Source organism: Apium graveolens, chromosome 4 (genome assembly GCF_009905375.1).
Source record: "Apium graveolens cultivar Ventura chromosome 4, ASM990537v1, whole genome shotgun sequence".
NCBI lineage: Eukaryota > Viridiplantae > Streptophyta > Magnoliopsida > Apiales > Apiaceae > Apium > Apium graveolens.
The window spans coordinates 270,830,969-270,843,066 of record NC_133650.1 but is presented as its reverse complement, the minus strand read 5'-3'; the positions used below and the strand labels follow the sequence as shown (position 1 = coordinate 270,843,066).

Here is a 12,098-nt window from a genome sequence, read left to right as displayed (position 1 = left end):
CCTGAAATAATGGGTGATCGTATAGTTCAAGCTGATCCAGCTCTTATGGACTTTTCTTGGCCTAAAATTGATGACATTCAATCAAGCATCATTCATCCGGCTATTCAGGCCAATACTTTTGAAATCAAGCCGGGAACTATTCAGATGGTGCAGAATTCTGTTTCTTTCGGAGGTGCTGCGACTGAAGATCCCAATATGCATATCAGGAATTTTGTCGAGATCTGTAGTACTTTAAAATATAATGGTGTTACTGATGAGGCTATCAAGGTGAGGCTTTTTCCATTCTCTCTAAGGGACAAAGCTAAGGACTGGTTATATTCTTTACCAGCTGGGTCTATCACTACTTGGGAAGATCTTGCGCAAAAGTTTTTGGGGAAGTTCTATCCAATGGCTAAGACTGCGGCTATGAGGAGTGCTCTTACTCAGTTTGTGCAGCAACAAGGAGAATCTATGTGCGAAGCTTGGGAGCGCTACAAGGAGATGTTGATAAAGTGTCCACATCATGATATGCCTGACTGGATGGTGATCACTGGTTTCTACAATGGTTTGGGGGCCCAATCTCGGCCCATGCTCGATGCAGCTTCTGGAGGCGCCTTGTGGGCCAAAAGCTATACTGAGGCCTATAATCTCATTAAAACTATGGCTGCAAATGAGTATCAAAACCCAACTCAAAGGATGATGCATGGGAAGGTAGCAGGTATTCTAGAAGTTGATGCAGCTACAGCTATTGCAGCGCAGCTTCAGGCGCTGTCTTTGAAGGTCGATTCTTTAGCCAACTATGGAGTAAATCAAATAGCTAGTGTCTGTGAGCTTTGTGCAGGCTCTCATGCTACGGATCAGTGTTCTCTTGTTAATGAATCTGTTTAGTATGTGTACAATTTTCAGAGACCGCAATAGCCTGTGCCCGCTACTTATCATCCTAATAACAGAAATCATCCCAATTTCAGCTAGAGCAATAATCAGAATATTGTTCAGCAACCATATCAGCAAGCTGCAAGTAAACAGTTTAATCCACTTGGATTCCAGCAACCTCAGCAATTTGCTCAAAGGCAATCATATCCTCAACAATGAGGTGCTACTCCACCTTCTAGTACTGATTTTGAGGAGTTAAAGTTATTGTGCAAAAGTCAGGCTGTTTCTATCAAGACCTTGGAAAATAAAATTGGACAAATAGCCAATGCCTTTCTTAATCGTCAACCTGGCACAATTCCCAGCGATACTAAAGTGCCAGGAAGGAAGGAAGCTAAAGAGCAAGTCAAAGCTGTCACCTTAAGGTCTGGAAAAGTTGCTGATTCTGAAAAGGCAAAAGATGGAGAAGTTGAAGTTGTAGATGAAGAAAAGCAAAAGGAGAAAGAGGGGGAACCAAGGAAGACTACTGTTAAACACACTCTGCCTGAGGGTAATATAGGAGAGAAACAACTCTATCCTCCACCACCTTTTCCTAAGCGATTGCAAAAACAAAAGCTGGACAAGCAATTTGGTAAGTTTCTGGAGGTGTTCAAGAAACTTCACATCAACATACCTTTCGCTGAGACTCTGGAGTAAATGCCTAGTTATGCGAAATTCATGAAAGGTATTCTTTCAAGGAAGATGAAACTGGATGATCTTGATACCGTTGCTCGGACGGAAGAGTGCAGTGTCGTGCTGTAGCAAAAGTTACTTCCAAAGCTTAAGGATCCAGGTAGCTTCACCATTCCTTGCACCATTGGCAGGCTATCATTTGACAAGTGCCTTTGCGATTTGGGAGCAAGCATCAATCTGATGTCGTTGTCTATCTTCAAAAAGCTGAATTTGCCGGATCCGAAGCCCACCTACATGTCTCTATAATTGGCTGATCGTTCGATTACATACCCATGAGGCATCATGGAGGACGTGCTAGTAAAGGTGGAAAAGCTCATCTTTCCTGCAGATTTTGTCATTCTGGATTTCGAGGAAGATAAGAAGATTCCCATAATCTTGGGAAGACCTTTCTTGGCTATAGGCCGTACCTTGATAGATGTGCAAAAAGGTGAACTCACCATGAGGGTGCATGATCAAGATGTGACATTCAATGTGTTCAATGCGATGAAATTTTCTACGGAAGATGAGGAGTGCTTCAAGGTGGATTTGGTCGATTCTGCAGTTACTTCAGAACTTGATCATGTGCTAAGGTCTGATGCCTTTGAAAAAGCCTTATTGGGGGATTTTGACAGTGAAGATGATGAAGGCAATGAGCAGCTACAATATCTAAATTCTTCTCCTTGGAAACGAAAGCTAGACATGCCATTTGAATCTCTGGGAAATACTGATCTCAAGAATGCTGAGGGAAAGCTCAAACCATCTATTGAGGAAGCACCTACTTTGGAGCTTAAACCATTGCCTGAACACTTGAGGTATGATTTTTTAGGTGATGCATCTACTTTGCTTGTTATTATTGCATCCAACCTTTCAGGTAGTGATGAGGACAAGCTCTTGCGGATCCTGAGAGAATTCAAATCGGCCATCGGATGGACTATAACAGATATAAAAGGGATCAGCCCTTCATACTGCATGCATAAAATTTTCTAGAAGAAGGTAGCAAGCCGACTGTTGAGCAACAACGAAGGCTTAGTCCTATCAAGAAAGAAGTGGTGAAGAAAGAAATTCTAAAGTGGCTGGATACAGGAATCATATATCCTATTTCTGATAGTTCTTGGGTGAGCCCCGTGCAATGTGTACCTAAGAAAGAAGGTATTATTGTGGTAGCAAATGAGAAGAACGAGCTCATCCCCACTCGAACAGTCACAGGATGGAGGGTATGCATGGACTACAGAAAGTTGAATAAAGCCATGAGGAAGGATCACTTCCCTCTTCCATTTATTGATCAGATGCTTGACAGGTTGGCTGGTCATGAATATTATTGTCTTCTGAACGGCTATTCAGGATACAATCAGATTTGCATTGCACCTGAAGATCAAGAGAAGACTACTTTCACTTTTCCATTTGGCACGTTTGCTTTTCGCATAGTTTTTTTTTTGGCTTATGTGGTGCACCTACCACTTTTCAGAGATGCATGATGGCTATATTCTTCGATATGATTGGAAATAATGTCGAAGTGTTCATGGACGACTTCTCTGTCTTTGGACATTCGTATGATGAATGCTTGAATAATCTCCGTTTGGTACTCAAAAGGTGTGTTGAAACCAATTTGGTGCTCAATTGGGAAAAATGTCACTTCATGGTGTAGCAAGGAATCATTCTTGGGCATAAGGTCTCTAGTAAAGGTCCTGAGGTGGATAAAGCCAAGGTGGGCGTCATTGAAAATCTTCCGCCACCTATTTTTATGAAGGGAATCCTTAGCTTTCTTGGTCATGCGGGTTTTTATCGGCGTTTTATCAAGGACTTCTCTAAGATATCTAAGCCGTTGTGCAACTTGCTCGAAAAAGATGTGCCTTTCAAATTTGATGATGAATGCTTGGCAGCATTCGAGACTCTCAAGAAGAGTTTAATCACCGCACCAGTCATTATGGCACCTGATTGGAGAGAACCTTTTGAGATGATGTGTGCTGCAAGTGATTATGCAGTGGGAGCAGTTCTTGGGCAGCGAAAGAATAATATCTTTCATGTGGTCTACTATGCTAGTAAGATGCTAAATGGAGCCCAACTGAACTACACCACTACTGAGAAGGAGCTCTTGGCTATAGTTTTTGGTTTCGAAAATTTTTGATCTTATCTACTTAGGACAAAGGTGACAGTGTTCACAGATCACGCTGCCATCCGCTATCTGGTCTCAAAGAAGAATTCGAAGCCTAGACTTATTCATTGGGTTCTCTTGCTACAGGAATTCGAGTTAGAGATCAAGGATCGAAAAGGTACTGAAAATCAAGTAGCTGACCATCTCTCTAGATTGGAAAATCCCGACTCTACTTCACATGATAAGACGTTGATTAATGAATATTTTTTTGGATGAGTAGTTGTTCGTAATTCAAGAGGAAGAGCCATGGTTTGCAGACATTGTGAACTATCTTGTTAGCAATATAATGCCTCCCAATATGAATGCGGCTCAAAAAAAGAAGTTTCTGCATGAGGTGAAGTGGTACATGTGGGATGAACCATATTTGTTTAGATAAGGAGCTGACCAGGTCATCAGGAGATGTATCCCATTCTGTGAGACGGAGGGGATATTACGAGACTGTCATTCCACAGTTTATGGTGGACATTATGGTGGTGAAAAGACAGTAGCTCGTATTCTTCAAGCAGGTTTTTTCTGGCCTACATTATTTAAGGATGCACATCAGTTCGTTTTAAGGTGTGATCATTGCCAAAGAGTTAGAAATCTTACCAGAAAGGATGAGATGCCTTTAAATATGATGCTTGAAGTTGAGGTCTTCGATGTTTGGGGAATCGATTTCATGGGACCATTTATCTCATCTTGTAATAATCAGTACATCTTGCTAGCAGTCGATTATATCTCGAAATGGGTAGAAGTCAAGGATCTACCGACTAATGATGCAAAGGTAGTGTTGAGTTTTTTCATAAGAAGATATCCATAAGGTTTGGAACGCCACGAGTTATCATAAGCGATGAAGGGTCGCATTTATGCAATCGTAAGTTCACTTCTATGAGGCAACGCTACAATGTGAATCATCGCATTGCTACTGTCTATCATCCGCAAACTAATGGTCAAGATGAAGTGCCTAATAGAGAGATCAAGCGCATTCTAGAAAAAGTCGTTTGTCCGTCCAGGAAAGATTAGTCTTTGAAGCTCGATGAAGCTGTTTGGGCTTATAGAACTGCATACAAGACTCTACTTGGGATGTCCCCATTTCAACTTGTCTATGGTAAGGGATGTCATTTACCTGCGGAGCTTGAGCATAAGGCTTATTGGGCATTGAAGAAGTTAAACCTTGATCTAGATGCATCTGGGAAGAAGCTAAAGCTTAAGTTAAATGAACTTGATGAATTTTGACTTCAAGCGTATGAAAACAATAAAATGTACAAGGAAAAGGTAAAAAGGTGACATGATAGGAAGCTATCACCTAAGTCATTCGTGCCGGGGCAACAAGTTCTTTTATTCAACTCTCGTCTCCGACTTTTTCCTGGAAAGTTGAAATCAAGGTGGTCTGGACCATTTATCGTCAAAACTATGTTTCCACATGGAGCGGTGGAGATTTTTGAGAACGATCCGGGCCAAGCATTTAAAGTAAATGGTCAGAGATTGAAGCACTATTATGGGGATACGGCAAACCGTGAAGTGGTTAGTGCCGTTTTATTGTCAACTTGATCGCATTACTCTACGTCAAGCTAATGACGTAAAAGAAGCGCTTATTGGGAGGCAACCCAAGATATGAGACCATAGGACACCTTAGAATTTAGTACTTTATCCAAAAACCCAAAAAAATCAGAAAAATGTTGGCAGAAAAAAAAAATTCCAGAGACCTTACAGGTGCCCGCCTGCTAGGATCAGGCGGCCGCGCGCTAGCAGGCGCCCGCATGCGGTGCCAGGCGACCGCCTGCGGCCCTGAATTTTGAAAAATTCATTTTCAGCCTATTATAAATAAAACACATAAACACAAAACAAAAAAATACGGCAACATATCACCACTAACCCACGAATTATTCCCCAATATTAGCCATAATCCCCACTCCTAATCAAATTAAACCCCTAATCTTGCTATATATATACATACAACCTCTATATACACATCCCACACACTTTAAACTCTACGAAATATCTCCTACACACCAAACACAACTCTCTAACCCTTATTTTTGGTTCTAATGGCCCCAAAGAGATCACGAACTGTAGGGAGCAGCAGCACCATTCCGACTGCTGATTCTTCTAGGAACACTGTTGCGAGGCCCCGATTGTTGGATGGGGCTGTTGAAGAAGAGTACACCAAGCTTCTGACTAAGCCTATTATAAGGGAGATGGGGTTCTTGCCATTAGGGAGGGATGGTGATTTGTTACCGATGATTGCTGAGAAGGGATGGATTATATTATGCGAGTCACCTGAGGCGGTTCCGATGAGTATTGTTCGCGAGTTCTATACGAACGCCAAGGCCGACAAGAATGGGTTTTCTGTTGTTCGTGGGCTTACTGTTAATTATCAGCCCGAGGCGATTCGCCGTGTTATTGGGCAGCGATGAAGGAAACCACAGGAGGAGAATTGGAATGAAAAGTCCCCTGAGGACTTTGATATGGACTTGATTATTGCTACTCTCTGTCAGCGGGGCACAGTGTGGAAGTTCAAAAGGGGAACCAACGAGTATCGTAATTTCCCCGTTGTCGCGATGAACAGGTATGCTCGTGCTTGGAATACATTTATGTGTGCTAATATTCTTCCTTCTGTGCATGCACATGAGGTTATAGTGGAGAGGGCAAGGTTGTTATGGGGAATTCTGAATGAGGAATATTATGTGGACCTTGGTGAGTACATCTACCAAGGGATTTTGAAGTTTTTGAGGGGAAATCGCAGTACTCCATCCCGTATGCCTCTATTGTCATGAAGCTTTGCAAGGCATGTGGAGTCCAGTGGCTATCTTATGAGTAGCTGCAGATATCGGCTGCTCCTATTGATTCATCGACGTTGAATGCGATACAGGAGTGGACGGATGGAGAGCCTGAGTCACATGGTTTGGGATATCACCTTTCAGGAGGAGTTCTAGCAACTGGTGCTACCATGGCTAGGCCCAGTCAGGCTCGGGGAGAGGCAGGTTCTTCGAGAGCCCAGGGAGGAGATGGTTCGGGATTGGCTGATGTCCAATAAAGAAGGCTTTCCAGGAGGATGGATGCGATGTATGAGTCGCAGAGTCAGTTTGCACAGGAGCTCACCCAAGCACTTGGGACTGCATTTAGAGGTCTTGGAGATGACATCCAGTGGCCCGTTTATGGTGAGGATTCTACTTATCCACCTCCTGACACTCCACCCTCTGAGGGTGATGATGATAATGATTCATCTGAGTAGGTATACCCTGTGTTCCTTTCTATTACCTTCACTGGGGACAGTGAAGATTTTAAGTTTGGGGGTGGTAGTTAAGGAACATATCTGTGTGTGTGTCATGTAGTTGCATTTTCATGTTAGTTTAGTTCATATAGTTGTATATTTTTGCCATATAGTTTTTTTTATTTTATAGCTTTATTTATCATGTCATATAGCTCATGCATATACTATGATCCCTTTTTGTTGCCTTACTGATTAATATGTATTATTGATGTGAGTATAGTGATAGCGTTAGAGTGATGTTGAATCTTGTTAGGTTGACATGCATGCTAGAAACACTTTTAATTTCACTAATTCTTAGAATATGCTTAAGGACTAAATTGTTGTCATGGTTTGATGGTTTTTGAGGTAAATCTATTGCTTATGCTTAGAATGTATGATAGGCTCTTAATGATAAAAGACATGAAAAGATAAAAATTAGGAAAGGAAAATTGGAATTCATTGCTAGTTGTGGCTAGGCGTCAAATGGCTAGTAGCCGGCTCGTATTGTATACGAGTAGTCTAGGGTTGAGCAAGATGGAGCGAAACGCACTTGCTCAGAAATTGAAAAAAATTGAACAAAAAAAAGAAAAAAGAAAAAAAATATGGTTTAATGCACAATTGATCATGAGTGGGCTCTTTGGTATTCGAGTTATTAAGTTCTTAGGGGACTTTGTGCCTAGTGACCTAAGGCTTTTATAGTCTGGGATCCGCTAACCTAACGCTTGCTAAAAGGGTACCATTGCAAAAATCTTTTGTGGACCTCACTCATTGCACGATCAAATAAGCATTTGTTAATGTGTTGAATAAAAGCATGATTCCGTAGTAAAATCCAGTAATCTTGAAGTGTTATAAGTCATTTTGTTTCTAGAATATATTCCTTGTATAAGCTTGTGATTGCCTTGAGGATAATTAAGTTATGGTGATTGATCTAGTTTCGAAGCATATCTGTTAAGCATTCACACACACCATGTTTCTAGTTGTATGTTAGCTTGTAAGATTTAATTGATCTTAGTCGCCTAATTGCATTTGTTGATGTGTCATGTGTTGGTTGGTTTAGTCATCGCGATGGGGATCGCTGCATTCATATAGTTTACATTCATGCATGTTTTATTCTGAGTTTGAGTCTGTGACGCTTGAGGACAAGCATCGATTTAGGTTTGGAGGTGTGCTAAGTGGCATTTTATACCACTTAGAGCATTTCATAATGGCTTGAATTGGTGTCTTGAACTTGAGTATTTTGTGTATTTGACGCATTTTTTTAGTGTTTTTGCATTTCAGGGTATAACTTGCTTAGATAGGGTGTTTTCATCAAATAAAGCCTAAAGAAGTACTTGGAATCAGTCTCGGGTTGATGTGTGAAGAATTCAGCAAAAACAGAAGCATAAATAGGAATTTTCTAGAAGTGATGCAGGCGCCCGCCTGATGGGAGCAGGCGACCTCCTGGTAGCAGGTGTCCGCCTAGAAGAAGGAGGCGGCCGCCTGGGTGCGGATTTTCAGAATCTGGATTTTATAATTCTATTACGATTGGACTTCTATGAGCGCTGGTTCTTTTGAGTTATTATATAAACCTTTTGGAAGATATTTTCTTGATAGAAGATAATCGAGAGCAAGGGCAAGAAGATCGAGAAGACCGTTTTAGCACGCAATAACGAAGAAGAGGAAGCATACGTTTATCTTGTGATTCTTTTAATTCGTTGTAACAGTGGATGCTAGTTTTCTTTATGCTTTGAACCTTAATACTCTTGTGACGTACTTCATTATTTATTAAATATTTTTATTAGTTTATATCGTTGTGTTTTTATCATGACTTCATATGAACCCATGGTGACGATGAGTTCTATTATGGGCTAATCGTGATCATGGGATCATTGCGGATTTACTATGGATTTCTTTAGTTAATTGTTTAATACCTTGGTATGTGGTGATTGTATGATATCTAGCATAGGTTGTGCTTATTCATCTTATGTGCATCGTGAACATGTAAGATAGCCTATTAATCTCTTATGAAGCGACACTGAATCTTGAGATTTAGAACTTTCCATGCTAGCATAGGTTCATGTATTGTATGCATGATTAGTGGGTAACTCTAACCATTTTACTTGCCCTGTGTAATCATCATGAATAACTTGCACTTAAATCGTTATGTTGTCAAATTTGTAGACATATAGGGTCTCAACATAATTAATGCCTATTCAACTTCTATCTTAATTGTGGATCCTTGGTAGAATGGTATTCGTACAATGAAAGTCAGCGTTTATCAGTTTCGTGTTGTTCGATTAATATCATCACCATTACATGCTAAGGGTAATAACAATGACTATTGAATGAAGTAGTAATGAAGTTATGATCTTATGTGTGTTTAATATTGTTAAGTCAAGTGATTAATTCTCGTAGTTAATATTAGTTAATCAACCTTAATTGTTATTATTTTGACATTGAAGAATAATTATACATTGGTGAGTAAGTATTAATTAAATATAATTAATCAGAGTCTCTGTGGGAACGAACTAGAAATAATTCTATATTATTTGTGAACGCGTATACTTGCATGAATTATTTAGCGCATGCTTTGTGCCTAAAAATTCATGACAGAGTCGACCTGCTCTACTTTAAAGCACTCCTCTTTCTCTGTGGGGAACTTTATTGCCTTGAACACATTAAAAGCGACCTTCTAATCTTGAACCTTCATCCTAAGATCTCCTTTTTGTATATCGATCGTAGTTCGGTATGTAGCCAAGAATGGTCTTCCCAAGATGATGGGAATCTTCTCATCTTCCTCGAAATTCAGAATTACAAAATCAGTAGGGAAGATGAGTTTGTCCACCTTGACCAAGACATCCTCCACTATACCTCGTGGATAAGTGATGGTCCGATCGGCCAACTATAAGGACATGTTTGCCGATTTTGGCTCAGGAAAACCAAGTTTCTTGAAGACAAATAAGGGCATCAGATTGATGCTAGCTCCCAAGTCATGCAAACACTTTTCAAAAGACAAGTTTCCAATAGTGCAAGGAATAGTGAAGCTTCCAGGATCTTTAAGCTTCGAACGCGGGTGCACTTGATATGGGCGCGGGCACGCCTGCATTCTGGAAATTTTTTCAGAATCTTCGTCTTGATGATTTTGAGGGTTTGCGACCTTTCCAGACCTCAAGGTGATTGCATTAATCTGTTCTTTGACTTCCCTCTTGCCTGGATTAGCTTTTGTATCACTAGGAAGAGTTCCTTGAGGTCGACTCAACAGTGCATTGGAAATTTGCCCTATTTGGTTCTCCAAAGTCTTGATTGAAACCGCTTGGCATTTGAACATAAACCTCAACTCCTCCAATTCAGATTTTTCATTAACAGATGGATATGGACCTCCATGAGATTGTTGTTGCATCCCCTGTGGCTGAAACTGATGTCTTGGTGTAAACTGTTGCTGGAAACCAGGAGGATTTAATTGCTTGTTTCCTAACTGCTGGTATAGCTGTTGCACTGCATTCTGATTGTTGCTCTAGCTGAAGTTTGGATGATTAGAGATGTTAGGATGGTACTTGGCAGGAACTGGCTGCTGCAGCCTCTAAAAGTTGCCCACAAACAGAGTTGATTCACAAGATATAGCACAATGCCCCATCGCATGCACACCTGCACACAGCTCACAAACACTGGCTAGCTGATTAACTCCATAATTGGCCAGGGAATCGATTTTCATAGCTATCGCCTTTAGCTGAGCAGTGATAGCTATAGTTGTATCCACCTCAAGAACTCCTGCTACCTTGCCATGTGGCATTCTCTGGGTTGGGTTCTGATATTCATTTGCATCCATCATCTCGATCATCTCATAAGCTTCCTCATAGCTTTTAGCCCATAGAGCTCTACCTGATGATGCATCGAGAATAGGTCTCGACTATGCTCAAAACCCATTATAGAATTAATTTATCACCATCCAGCGGGGCATTCCATGATGCGGACACTTTCTCAGCATCTCCTTATAACGCTCCCAAGCTTCACATAGAGATTCCCCTGATTGTTGCGCAAACTGAGTAAGAGCATTCCTGATTGCATCTGTCTTTGCCATAGGGAATAATTTAGTGAGAAACTTTTGAGCAAGATCTTCCCAAGTAGCAATCGAACCAACTGGTAGAGAGTGTAACTAGCCCTTAGCCTTATCCCCTAGAGAGAATGGGAAAAGCCTCAATTTCACAGCAACTTCAGAGACATTGTTGAACTTGAAAGTGTCACAGATCTCAATGAAGTCCCTAATATGCATGTTAGGATCTTCTGTTGGAGCACCCCCAAACTGAACTGAGTTCTGGACCATCTGGATCGTTCTATGCTTGATCTTGAAGGTATTGGCCACGATGGCTGGCCCCGACAATGCTCGATTGAATGTCCATGATCTTTGGTTGAGAATACTCTTTCACCACTTTCATTGCTGCTGCTGGATCTCCCATTATAATGATTACTTCTTCTTCTTCTTCACTTTCTTCTTCAACTTTATCAACTTCTCCAAGAACTTCAATAATTTCCTAAAGAGATTGAGAACATGTTCGTATACACGCTCTCTCGAGTACCTGAAACACAAATAAGTAAACCGTGAAAGTAAAAGAATCCGTGTCAGTGAACTTTAACGACCACTGATGTCAAGCACATAAACTAAAAATTAATACCGAGTCCCCGGCAGCGGCGCCAAAAACTTGTTCGCACTAAAATACACGCGAAAATACACGCAAACATACATGATCACAAGTAGTCTAAGATTTAAGTCGAGTTCGTTCCCACAGACTGGTTTAGGTTAAGTTCAGATTATGCACTTATGCGACAATGTATGATTATCGTTCACAGCTAAGACAAGTAACAAGTTTGAGTTGATTAACTACTTAAGAGATTATACTAGTATGCATTAACTAAGAGATTAAAAAGTGATTTACTTATATGAGAATAAAACATGGGATTCTAACTTCATTAAATACTTCATTCAAAGTTTATGTCTTTATCAATAGCATGCGATGGTGATGATAACTAATCAGATAACAAAAAATTAGTATACGCTATCTTTTGATATACGTATACCCTACTACTAAGCATCCACAATTAAGATAGAAGCCGAATAGACACCAATTATGCTTAGACCCTATATGTCTATAAGATTTGAAAATATAACGGTTTAAGAGT

General features: G+C 40.6%; 2 non-coding genes across 2 annotated transcripts; one reads left to right on the top strand and one right to left on the bottom strand.

The window, feature by feature from the left end:
- Nucleotides 1-402: 402 nt before the first annotated feature.
- Nucleotides 403-509, bottom strand: LOC141722244 (small nucleolar RNA R71). The gene has a single exon (XR_012575265.1). It is a non-coding gene; the product is annotated as a small nucleolar RNA R71 (small nucleolar RNA).
- Nucleotides 510-10,879: 10,370 nt separating this feature from the next.
- LOC141723036 (small nucleolar RNA R71) lies at nt 10,880-10,986 on the top strand. Its single transcript, XR_012576029.1, has one exon. It is a non-coding gene; the product is annotated as a small nucleolar RNA R71 (small nucleolar RNA).
- The last annotated feature ends 1,112 nt before the right edge of the window (nt 10,987-12,098 follow it).